The 13,683-nt window shown below is 39.3% G+C and overlaps 1 non-coding gene across 1 annotated transcript; it reads right to left on the reverse strand.

The window, feature by feature from the left end:
* Positions 1-216: 216 nt before the first annotated feature.
* Positions 217-287, reverse strand: TRNAG-GCC (transfer RNA glycine (anticodon GCC)). The gene has a single exon. It is a non-coding gene; the product is annotated as a tRNA-Gly (tRNA).
* Positions 288-13,683: the final 13,396 nt, after the last annotated feature.

Below are 13,683 nucleotides of genomic sequence, written 5' to 3' on the forward strand. Positions count from 1 at the left end.
GGAAGTGGAGTACCCATGCATAAATAACCTTTCTCAACTTTCCAGTTCCTTCTTTAATTTATTGAAAAATCCGGCATTTTTCTCAGGTTTCATTTACTTATGAATGATTTTTTTAATTTTTATTTTGCTCGTCGAAGTGAATTTCCGTTGAAAATATCTTGAATAGTCTTTAAATTGTGAATCCTTTAAGAAAAGAAAAACGAGAAAAAAAAAAATTGCATCGGCCGGGAATCGAACCCGGGCCGCCCGCGTGGCAGGCGAGCATTCTACCACTGAACCACCGATGCTACATTGAAATATTTCTATATAATCCTTATTATTTGGTGATCAGAAAAATTAATACAATTTTTTTCATTTGTGAGGTTATTTATTTAATTATTCAGAGAAGCTAATTTTCATTTATATGAACCATCCTACAATGTGATTAAAAAAATACATATTTAGAAGTTATCATTGGTGAGTTATAACATTAAACGAGATTGAAGGTAAACCAGATGAACTTTGATTAAAATGTGAAATTTTCGCATTACATGATATCCATCTTCTAGTTATTTGCTGCTCGATCGATAACTCTGTAATGACCTTGTAAATGTGTGCGTGCTGCAACGAAACCTTCATCACACTTACATTTATTTTTCCTCATAAAATGTACTTTAATAATTTGTCGGTGTTCTGTGAATTCGTATTATCAATAGATGGCGCCACTTTTGGTAAATGGAATTTTGAAGGTTATGATCAAGGCAAGATTAGAATAATTAGAATAAAATTTTGCTGTTGTTGATGATCCAGTCCTGATTTTTCAAAAATGTAAATTAGTAGAATTAACTACTTGAAAGAGTTAAATATACGAATAATGTTTTTAATAGTTATATATATACTTAGCAATTTAAGCAAGATAAAATATGTATTCATGTAAAATATTATTTTAGTTAAAAATGCCACCGGAATTTTAATAATAATTATATTATTAACTTTAAATAACTTTAATAATAATTTTTAATTTATTATTTTTATTTTTTGAAACTTTAATTATTATTTTATTCTGAAATTGTTAATTAGTCCCTTTGGGGACAGTTTTTTATTTATTTTATTTTATTTATTTTTAGGCTAGATAGGATTTTCACCTGCTGACAAGATTTGGGATTCCTGGGTACGAGAACTGCTGGCATTATACTATCTCCAGTAGATGCGGGATTCTTTGTGGTCTTCAGCACCGTACGTGAATATAGGACATGGACATGTGTGGACATGTTTTTGTAAAGGGCGGCTCCTAGAACGTCAGTTCAACTCCGCCTTGTATCTCTGTGAAGAACAGTACAACTGCAAAAGGGCCAAATATGTGAGTAATGTAGGTTTGTGCGTATTATGTGTGTGCTCTGCTATGTCTGGCCACTTGGCTACCGAGAAGCATCAATCACTTGGAGAGACGATTCTGGGTACTCGTCCACACAGCGGCAAGGTCGTCCAGTCCAATTGTGCTCGTAGTGTGTCAATTTGAGACTCTGACCCACCTGATGTTTTCACGTGAATATAAATTTTTCTGTTTATACTCCGGCATGACAACCAAGTCAGTAGAGTTTACAATAAATCGTTTATACAAATATTTATCGTATTTAATAGTCACGGGCTTGAATCCCGGTCCACTCAAGGAACGCGTGCTATGCACTCTCGCTCCTGACCACTGGGCTACGTCAGGCATAGGACATGTGTATATGTAAAGGGCGACACCTAGAACGTCTGTCCAACTCCGCCCCCCTGTCGCAATATCAACTGCTATTAGTGTAGGTCTGTGTATATTATGCGTGTGTTCTGTTGTTCTGTTCTGGCCTCTTGGCTACCCGGAAGCATCAATCACCTGGAGAGATGCTTCTAGGTACTCATCCACACTACGGGAAGGTGGGCCAGTCCCAGTAAAGCATGTACTGCCTCAAAAGAGACTCTGACCAACCTGGTGTCCAGCAGGTGGGCATGATCCTCTAGTGGCCCATTCCAGAGGGACTAACAAAACAAATAAAAAAAGGCCACCCGTGGTGCAGGTTATGAAATAAAAAATAATGATAATAAATTAAACAAAAAATAAATAATTCCTGTTCTAGAGAGAACTCGAGGGAGAATAGGGAAAAAAAAGTGGTGTGGTAAAAAAAAAAAACACACCAAAAAGCTGCACTGGAGTGGCTGACTCCAGGCAGAACGCGAGGGGAAAAAATGGTACACGAGAGAGAGAGAGAGAGAGAGAGAGAGAGAGAGAGAGAGAGAGAGAGAGAGAGAGAGAATATTGGCATAGGTACACTAGAGAGAGAGTATAAGAAAAAATAAAATGAAATAAAAAAAAATTGCCATAGATTCACTGGAGATGAAGAAAAAGAAGAAAAAAGATAAATTAAAGGGGAGGGGAAAAGATCTATCTAATCCACTTCAGGCTCAATGCCGTGAGCGTTGACCACTATATGATCTCCTCCTGCGAGCATAGACTTCCGTAACAAAGTTCTGAAGAACAGATAAACGTTCAGGGGTTAGGAGTAACTGGTCTAATTGATTTTCAGCTATTGGAATGATGTTCATTAAATCTTGCCTCAGATCTTCGTATACTATAGAATCAAAAAGGAGGTGCTTCCAGTTTTCCTTGGCTCTGCAGTAGCACAAGTCAGTCGCACAGAGGCCTCTTTAGTGCAGTTTTTCATTAACAGAGCCGTGTCCTGTAACCAGAAAGGAAGTCTCCAAGGCGAGGGAAAGCTAGGATTCGACAGACTTAAAGGATGTAAAGGTGACGTCGGGAAGGAATCTTCTGGTAACCATCCCAAAGTGGGACGTATTACAGCTGGTCTGCCAGATGTTCACTAACTCATTGTAGCTCTCTCATTGGCTTTCTCAGCTTTTGGGTTGGCGTCGAAATGAATCTCAATGTCAAAGAACTTAGTGGGGACATGAATATAGAAGACTGCTGCACCCAGACGACTTGCGCTTCTTCCTATGGGTGCTGGTAATAATACATTTAGTATAGTACGTGTATAGTTGTGGGCCGCCTCCTCGTGAGGTGGACTGGGAAGCAGCCTTCATGGTGATCGCTACTTCCTGGTAGCTAAGTGGCCAGAAACAACAAAACGACACACACACAAACGTACACACACTGCACAAAAATAGCACTACACTCATTTCTGGCCATTGTACAGATTTTTTGAATATCATCAAAGAGAACCGTGGTGAGTATGGGCTTGGCACACCCAGGGTCCTGAGCTGGATATCATCATTCTTCTCTTTCTTGATGATTCCCTTCTACTTCTCTCTCTCTCTCTCTCTGGTAATTCAGAATTTTTTTTTTTTTTTTTTTTGCCTGGTGCAGCATAAGCCTCAGACTTCCTTGCACCATATGGCTAATAATAATAATAATAATAATAATAATAACCATGGCGAAGTTGAACTAACGTTTATGGGCCGCCTTACATAAGTCACAACACATGTTCACATATGCGTATAATTAAACACTTAATTATACGAATATAAATATTTCAGAATTTGCTAAATTTATGCTCCCTTGTTATCTTACTTTAACTCCTCAATCAGCATTGCAACACCAATGGAGTTATTAAGGTTTGAAATTGCTAGAAGGTTATCAAAGTGTATCAGATTGCTTAATGATTTTGTGATAACTGAGAGCAAAGTGGGGGAGAAATTGTTGAATTTAAACATAAGAAAGGCACCTGGGATGGATGGGATCTATCCATTTATATTAAATGAGGCAGCAGAGGAAGTAAGCAAACCCTTAGCCATAATTATGAGAGCATCCTTGGATTCAGGGGAGGTCCCCACGGACTGGAGATGTGCGAATGTATCCCTAATTCACAAAGGGGAACAGAAGGGTGACACGAATAATTACAGACAAGTTAGTTTAATTTCTGTTCCGGTAAAATAATGGAATCACTGGTTAAAGATGCATTGCAGGATCATGTAGACAAGACTGCAGCAATAATTCAGACTCAGCATGGGTTTGTTAAGGGAAAGTCTTGTCTGACAAATTTGATTGGTTATTATGATGTGGTTACAAGGGAAGTGAATGCAAAACATAATTTTGATATTATATATATTTGGATTTCAGGAAAGCTTTTGACACGTTGCGCATGGAAGACTACTGTACAAATTGCAGCAGAATGGTATTAAGGGTAAGTTGCTACAATCGATAAAAGGATGGTTGAGTGGGAGAAGACAGAGGGTTGTAATCAATGGGTGCTGCTCTTCGTGGACTAATGTTATTAGTGGATTTGGTTTTTAGGAGCATTAGCAACTAAGGCCATATTGCTCCGGGAGTATTGGGTGGTCATTCCCTGACCTTTCCGCATCCTCCGAATTTGGTGGTCACGGGCTCGAACCCCGGTCTAATCAAGAAGCGTGTGCTACGCACTGCTGCTCCGGCCCACCTGGCTACGGAGACGCCTATATTAGTGCAGTTCCCCAGGGTTTGGTATTGGGTCCACCGTTGTTTTGTATATTTATGAATGACATTGATTAAGGTATATCAGGCTTAGTATCGAAGTTTGCAGATGATACAAAGGTTGGCAGGGTTGTTAATGACAGTAATGGTAGTGTGCTACTACAACAGGATCTAGAAAATTTGGACAGATGGGCTGAGGAGTGGCAACTGAAGTTTAAACTTGACAAATGCAAAGTACTGCATATGGGTAGAAGTAATCCCAGAGAAACGTACCAACTGTGCGGTACTACACTTAAGGTGGTAGAAAATGAAAAAGACCTGGGAGTAATTGTGCAGTCAGATATGAAGTTTTCTGAGCAATGCAGACAGGCTGCCAGGGCAGGTCATGGGGTTTTGTCAATGTTATACAGGAATTTTGCTAGCAGGGAAAAAGGAGGTGATTGTTCCTCTGTATAAGGCAATGGTCAGAGCACGCCTTGAGTACTGCGTACAGGTCTGGAGGCCTCATTTTAGGAAGGATGTAGATTTGCTTGAGCGTGTACAGAGAAAAGCAACAAGATTGGTGGGGGGAATGAAGGGATCCTCTTACCAAGAGAGGCTTAAGTTCTGCAAATCGCAGCGGCTTGAGACTAGGCACCTGCGAGGTGATCTGATTGAGGTGTATAAAGCTTGAATGGGTTGAGCACGCTGAATTCTGATGGGATTCTTCCACGTGTTCAGATTACGAACCTAAGGGGACATAAATTCAAATTAAGAAAAGACATGTAGAATAGGATGTGCGGAAATTTGCCTGTAGCCAGCGGGTGGTTAATTGCTGGAACAAACTTCCATCTGTCGTTGTGGAAGTTAATAGGTTAAATAAATTTAAGAAGGAACTGGACAAACATTTAGAGGGATTTCTTTTGTAAATATATATATATATATTTTTGGCTGATGCTGCATAATCTCATACACTTGCTTACTACTACCAGAAATCAATAATAAAATTTTTAAATATTTTATCTTCTGAAAGCAATAAGCACAACACCTACATAGGAACTGAAACAAAAGTTGAAGGTACTTATGATAAGTAGAGATATATTTTGCGATTCGCGGTTAACAATTCGTTATGATGGTACTTTTATCTCTTCCTGTATGACGTGCAAAGTGTTTCGTGAGCCGCACACATAAACCGATCTCAAAAGTGCGTGACAATATGATTTGCTTTTCCTGGCATTTTCTTAACGACAGTTTGTGAAAAAAAAAGGGAAAGAGCATGCAATTATAACAGTAAATACTCTCGTAATTTTTGGCTTTGCTTCTTAGCGGTAAAATATATAAGCAGCATTTCCTTTACATACATCAATGCCAGCACTTTAGCCAACTAATTTTGCATTTATCTGTGTCATGTCCCTCTATAATTTTTGAGTAACGGCAATTTTGTACACGTTGAACAACTAATTTCAGGCGTACATCCTTTACATCAGTACAACTACATTATAACAACAGAAAAGCACGCTTCATGCATACCTGGTGGCTGGTTTTTTAGGTAACCTGCCTAATAACCAATTGATTTTCCTCTAGCCCTCAGAACAGCATGGATTCATTGTAGCATAAACTGAACGAGGTGTCGAAAGCGTGCCACAGGGATGCTAGTCTATGTTGACCCAATTGCAGATTGAGTGGTTTCGAATCTCTACTCCGAAGAGCTCGTTCTGGCTCATCTCACAGGTAGTCAAGGTAGACTGAAATCTGGTGAACCATCCCACAGGTAGACTGAAATCCCGTGAACGGGGAGACACCACAGTAGGCTGAATTTACTCTCACGTTTCTAATTTTGTACAATTCTAGCCTTGTGGCATGGTGCATTTCCTTTTGGAGGAACCCATCTGCAAATGGGACCCTACAAGTGTGCAGCTATGAAGGGATGAGCGGAAAGTAATCTGAAAATTATTTCCGACAAGAAAAAAAAAATTCAAATAACTTTGATATCCAAATGTTGCTTCTCTGGTGTCAAGGGATCTAAAGTGCACCACAAAAACTTTCCATACCATTACACTGCCATCAGCATTCTGCGTTGTTGACGCCTTGCTGTTGTAGGGTTTTAGGCGCATCAGCGACTTCGACCATATATATTATGTCTGTTACTGCGTGTGTGTTCTGTGGTCAATTTTCTGTTTTCCAAACGAAAACGCTAGTTCCCAAGAGACAAAAGTCATGTCCCATCTCCTGAGACTAAGTAACTCAGCCACGTTGTGAAAAAGGCCCATAAAAGTGTCTCATTGATGGGATTCAAACTCAGGATTTTTCCACTTGTTATGGGGAGGACTATGATTATATCAATTGTACTACCCACGAGGGCACACCTGGCATTATGGTTCCATGAATTAATGCTGTTTGCACCACATGCTTGAAGAAAAGAAAATAAGAAGAAAAGAAGAATCTTTATTGCAACACAAAGCTGATAATTTACATAATAGTGTAGTTGCAACTGCCCGTCACGGCACAGTGGCCAGGGGTTAACAATGTACTATAAAGATAAGGTTGCCTCAATAAACCAAAAATAATAATAATAATAATAATAATAACAATAAATTAATTAATTAAATAAAGAAATGAATTGAGTATACTATATATAGAAAACATTAAGTGAGTGTGCAGACTATTAGTTACAAAATACATAGCATAAGAATATATATTGAATTGAATAATTATATACATTGAAATGAATTGAGGAAGAGTATACATTTCCCTCAGCATGAATTGTTGAGGAGGCTTCCATCCTGCAGTGGGTTGATAATGGCTGCACTTTACCTTATACATTGCTCGGGACTCAGGTTATAATATTGGTAGCCTTGGCCACCTACGACGGGGTATTCTTTTCCTATATTGTTGATCCTAACTTACTCGTTGAAGCCAACATCTAGATTCTGGGTGCGTGATAACATCTGCTGAGGAAGAAACCTGTCCGACAGGTTAAGGCGTGTTTGAAGAGGCTGCGGAGTTGCTCGAAGATCAGCCACAGGGATCATCCATGCACAGTTGTCCAGAAGGAGGATGAGGAGATGAGACCAGTCATGAGCTTGACCGTTGTGACGAGTCTCTTTTCATCAATGAGCCACGTGAGCCATAGCGGTAGTCCGGAGCTGGGGTGGTAGGCTAAGCGTCTGGCATGCCCACTTGAGCAGCCAACACTCGGAGGAGAGCTTGATTTGGTGGCAGAGGGAGATGCAGATGCCCAAATCTCTGCAGCATAGAGAAGTGGGGGGGGGATAAACTATTGTGCAATGTATATGACCATACTGGATTTGTTTGTTACATGTTGTTACATGTTGCAGATGCTGCTTGCATTTCCACCTCAGTCTGGCGGCTTTTGTGAAAAGCATGTCTACATGTTGGCTGCAACGAATCTTTGATTCGAATCTGTTCCCTAGGTCAATGTGATTTTGAGCAAGCGGGATGGAGGCTCCATTGAGGGTTGGATAGATTTTTGTTGAGTATTGCTTTAACGAGAAGACCATGGTTTCTTACTTTTCAGGGTTAATGTGCAGACTAAATTGTTTGAGGTAGGTATTGATGAGAGAGTGGTGGTTAGCTATTCTGAGATTTGGTGAGGGTCTTGGTTTGCCTTAATTGGCGTGAGCACCTTTAGGTTTTCAGCATATACTAGGGTATTCAGCTTCTGGATAACTAGTGGAGCAATGAGAACGATAAAGAGGAGGCCAGATAGTACTGTCCCTTGCGGGGACTCCAACTGAGATTACTTTGCAGTATTGGGAGTTATCTACAAACAGCTTCAGGTTATGCAGGAAAGCTAAGATGTCGCCACCTGGTGGTTCTGTAGTAGCTTTAGGGGAGAGAGAGAGAGAGAGAGAGAGAGAGAGAGAGAGAGAGAGAGAGAGAGAGAGAGAGAGATGGGATGTGCACGGCATCGAATGCAGACTCAATGTCTACATAGGCGACTGCCAGTTATTCTCTGTTCTCAAAAGTTGTGAGGATTCTGTTGGTAGTTGCTAGATTGGTCACAGTTGAACTGTATGGAGTGTATAATATATTTGTAGGGGGTTGTTTGACAGGTTCTGTTTAGTGAGATCGGCAACAGTATGGCAGCAACTGGGAGAATTGTCAAAATAATCGTCAGAATGCGCAAAGTTTTCCAATCCTCCACCATCCAGTGTTGTTGTTGTTGTTCCTGAGCCTACTGTAATCATATCACCTTTTTTTGTTTTTTTTTGTTTTTTTTTTTGCTACAGGTGTGAAACCCGCTTCTCTCGTCTGCTGCGATACTCCATTCGTGAAATAGCACTACAAGTTGTTCATTCTGAAATGCCTCTTTGTTTACCACTATTGTACTGTGTTATTATTGGACTAGCTGTGGTCTTTCTCATACCTTGCTCAAGTCTTGTTATCCTTCTTTGGCCTCTTGCATCAATGAGCTGTTGCCGACCACAGAATCAGTGTTAGCTGGATGGTATTTGGTTATTGAACCAATCTCGATACACCTCAGTTACAGTCTTACGTAAAAACTCCAGCAGGGTTTCAGTTTCCGAGATACTGATACTTGCGCTTCTGGTGCCAACTATTGTGCTACGTTGATAGTCATTTAAATCTTTCGTATCGAACCGAATTACAGACACACACACATACAAGATTTCTAAGTAACTGCCTGCCTGCTTTATATCGCACTGAACGAATATGTGGTATTGTCACTGAGGGACTACACCATTTCATGGAAAGCGTGAGAGTAAGTGCGCTGTAAGTAAGGAAACTATTTTGAATAACTGTTGATGTGAATATCTATAAGTTATTTTAACAATATATTTTATGATCTTTTTTATTGTTTCAAAATAATTTGAACATAGAAAAATCATCTCCTTCATTGTATTGAAGGAGATTGAAAAAATTGTAAAGTGGCATGCAAAATATGGAAATTCTGAAACAAGTTGCAAGCCAGTTTAAGAACTTTTTTTGGACATAAACCATAATAAAGACCATAGAGCAAATTACGAAGAAATCTGGCAAAGTGGGAAAAGTGCATAATCTATCAAAACCTGGTAGACCTTGTAACTCAACGACATCTGCCATTATGGAACTTAGGATATCAAGAGAGGATATCGTTCGACTCAAGAAGCCACATTTAAAGCTAAATGGAACCGTTAATCGATCGATATCTTACTTTTTATGTTTTCTTACTTTCGTAATAATCCATATTTATGCTTTAACAAGGATTTGAACTATCCTGGATTGCCAGTCTCTGCTGGAATTCGGACTTATTTTATTCGAGAGAACCGTGACAGGAGATTATTGAAAGACAAAAATCATTCCATTAATGCAGTTTAAAATCAATTTTCGTCTTTGCTTTTTTATGCAGGGTGAAGCATGTATGTATTTGTCTTGGGCGGCACCTGGAACTCCGCCTCGTTTCACTTTTAAATTAGAGGATTCTGCAGAAATGGCCAGAAGTGAGGCTGTTTGGCTACCCGGAATCAGCAGGCCGGAACGCCACCACCATGGGAAGGTAGACTAGGGGCAAACAACCGGCAGCAGTAGAAGAGGGGACGCCAAGAGCCCAACGAGCAAAAATAGTAAAAAAAAAAAAAAAAAAAAAGGAACTTATACAACTATACAAAAATTAAATATTGTACACAAGATAACCTCAACAGGTTGGAGGTAAACACAGATGATACTTTGAGGTTTCAAAGAAAACAATGCAAGTAATCTTTTGCATATTAATATAAATAAAAAAAAATAATAAAAAAAAAACAGGGTCAAAGAAAATAATTAAGGATAACAGTACCATTCAACCGACAAAACTTTACATAAGCATTTTAGCCCAGAAGCAGGCACAAACCTTATAAACAGTTGAGCTTAAATCCAGTAAGTCCTACAGTCATTAGTAGCAAAGTCACAGTCAATCACCAATAACAAAGCCACAGAAAGTTAACAGCCATCCCAATAAAGGAGCACAAGAATTTTCATCGCCAAATTGAGTTGTAGGACACTTGTAGAGTTTCAAAAAAAAAAAAAAAAAAAAAAAACACAACACACACAGAGCACAATTCCAGAATTGTAGATCTTGTTGAGAAAATGGACGACATTGCAGTGAAGGTGAAGTTTCTTGAGCTGAATTTGAAACATTCGCAGGTGCAGTCATTGCAGAAAGCATTGCAAGACTTTTATTGGAGGTTGCCTTAGCAAAATCCTGAAGGGCGTGGTGACTGATGGCATTTGATACAAAATTAGGTTCCAATCCTGATGAAAAGTTGGGAATTGCATTCTGCAGAATACTCGAAAGTCATTCATTGTATAAGGGACAAGAGTACAACACGTGCTGCCAATCTTCCACACCGCCACAGTGACAGAGTTCTGTAGGAGACAAGCGAAATTTAAACAGTTTCTTATTCAATGATCCATGTCCTGAAATCAAATAGGAGGTAAACAAGTTAAGGCTAAACCAGACTGTAGATTTTTTATCCATAAGAGAGTCAACTTCAGGAAAAAACTTACGTGTTACACTGCCCAGTGTTGTGCCATCCCACCTACTCTGCCACAAATTGATCAACTCTTGCCAAATTCTTTGTCGTTCAGCTTTAACATCGACTTGAGTGTTAATAGAAATTCCAAGGATCTGAGTGGGAATCTGACGTTTCAAGCGATAACATAAGCCTCTGAAAATTATGTAGACATCGAGTGGTAATGTCCCAGCTAAAACCTGCAAAGCATGTGTTGAAACTGTTCGACAAGTCTTCAAAATACAAAGTAACATTGTATGCTGGATTGACACCAATTTTGATTGAAATTGTACAGTCCGCACCCTATGGAACCAAGCGCCAGCAGCATAGGCAACCATAGGGAGAAACACAGAGTTATAGTAGAGTCTTAAACATCTTCTAGAAAGACCCCACTCAGTTCTAGAAACTCTGACAAGAGCGCCGGTGAAATTTCTGATCTTAATTCGCAGATTGGATAAATGAGGGAGAAAATTTAACTTGCTGTCAATAGTTATTCCCAAAAGTTTAATTTCCGTTATTAGAGGTATTTGTGTATTGTTTATTTTAACTCTTGGTGGTCGACGAACGTTCAATTTAGAACCAAGGATCATAATTTTTGTCTTGGTAGAACTAATTTTTAACTTAGTTTCAACTGTCCATTGTTGAAAATCAGATAGAACTTTCTCAGCGGATATTTCAATAGAAGATCTTGCAGGGTGAAGCATGAGCTCACTGTGCAAAAATTATGGTTGAATTCTTAGACGTAAAGTTCCCTAGTGGATGGATCAGACAGCAGTGTTCCATTGAATGGCCACTGTGTTCCTCGAATATAACACCCTGTTTTACTGTTTTCGGGGAATTCTGAAGGGATTAAGTATTTAGTAATAAGCACAGGTCTCTGCTGGAGCTTCAGTAGTCAGCAATTAGAGAATATGAGAATATTTCTGAGAAAGTGTTCCTTGCTGTGTGTCTCTCCGTGCCCAAAAGAGTAATAATAAATTTGTTTTATTGCTGCTAAGTGCGGCACAAGTACTAGAAACAATAATTCTCATCACGGCGACATGGCCAGAAGTTTTACCTTATGGAAAAGTTTTACCCTAAGGAAAAGTTTTACAGAAGGAATGATACATGTGGTTAAATTAGTAAAAATAACAGTTAAATGGGAAATTATGAGTTACACAAAAATTAAAACATGTAAAAATTAAATTATAATAAATGGGAAAATATAAAGAGAAACAGAACTGAACAGCATAACACAGTTTGGAAGAATTTATCCCAGTTCAACAGATACGATCCACTCGAGGAGAATGCAACGGTATTTGTAGTCGGTAGTAATTTTCTGCAGGTTAACTCCATGACGGAGCTGTGCCTGAATTTTGGGGAGCGCCTGGGCAGGCAGAAAACGATTACATAGTTTCAACCGGTTATATTTGAGGATTAGTGTAGGGTCTGACCTCAGGGATGACAGAGGATTGTGCCACTGACAGAAATCCCAGATGCTTGGGGCGTTTATTACTCCTGTGTACATTTTTACTATAGTCATTAAACGTTTTCTGTCAATTAACTTTAGGGAGCCTGGGTACATTTAGCTGCACAGCCATGTCAGTTGTTCTCAATTGAGGGAGTCGGCGATGCCTATATATGGCCTATTTCAGGGTCCAGTATTCACACAAGAACGCCGGTTTTTGAGGTGAGGGCGATGCAGGTGCCCAAATTTCAGCAGCGTATAAAATAACTGGATAAACAGTGGTTTGAAGATATCTGATAGTGGTTGCGGCATCGTTGGAATGAAGTAAGTGTCGCTTCGCTCTCCAGCGCAGTGTGTTAAATCGCTTCCGGAGGTATTCTGTGTGAACATTAAATTCAGCTTCGGACCAAAATAGACACAGAGGTCCTTATGACTGATAACCACTGGAATGAGAGTACCAAAAACTGATGGTTGAATTACCGTTGGTTGCAATAATAATTTACTCACATTTCCAGTGAGTAAATTATTATTGCAGATTTTGAAGGTTTAATCCAAACATCTTCAAGTAAGTTGACAGAGAGCGGTCAAGTTCTCTGTGATTGAAGATGTAATTGCCGTTGGGTTTGCAGACGGTGGGATTAAGGTAAGAAACTTTATATCATCGGCATATATTAGAGCATCATCACGGGGACGCATGAAAGAAATTAGAATTGCTGAGAAAAGAAGACCAGACAGGACGCCACCTTGTGGGACTCCTGCATTGATTTTCCTTGTAAAGTGGGTCTTCTTCATTGTGAGGTGGACACTTCTATTCCTCCCCTAATTACAGTTTCTTAAAGACCAAAAGGATAGCCATATTGAAGAGTGTTGTTATTTACAGTCAAACATTTTTCCTTATTTAGGGACCACCCGTGACCACCAGTTGCGGTTCGTAGTATGAGAATACTACTTGCAAAACTCAAAGAGCAAGTTGCAAGTCCCGTTATAATAGTTATTATAGTTAGAGTTTTTAAATTTAAAGTTAACCTATATTCATGAAGCTGCTATAACCATTAATTTTGTCTGATCCATGCGTGTATAACAAAGCATTCAACTATGTTACTGAGTTGCTAACGTTGTGCAACCAGACCGAACTGCATGGCTGTATATGCACTGAATCCTATGGAAATGTTATTGAGCTATTATAACCATTGAGCGTTGGTTAAAAAAAAAAAATTCCACACTAGCATGCTGACTTCAAACATCTACAACAACAGCGCGAGATCAAAAAATGATTACAGTATTGCGTGCACCATGTCTGCGTGCTGTACTTGTGCATA

Source organism: Mastigoproctus giganteus, chromosome 4 (genome assembly GCF_048544385.1).
Source record: "Mastigoproctus giganteus isolate SK-2022 chromosome 4, ASM4854438v1, whole genome shotgun sequence".
NCBI lineage: Eukaryota > Metazoa > Arthropoda > Arachnida > Uropygi > Thelyphonidae > Mastigoproctus > Mastigoproctus giganteus.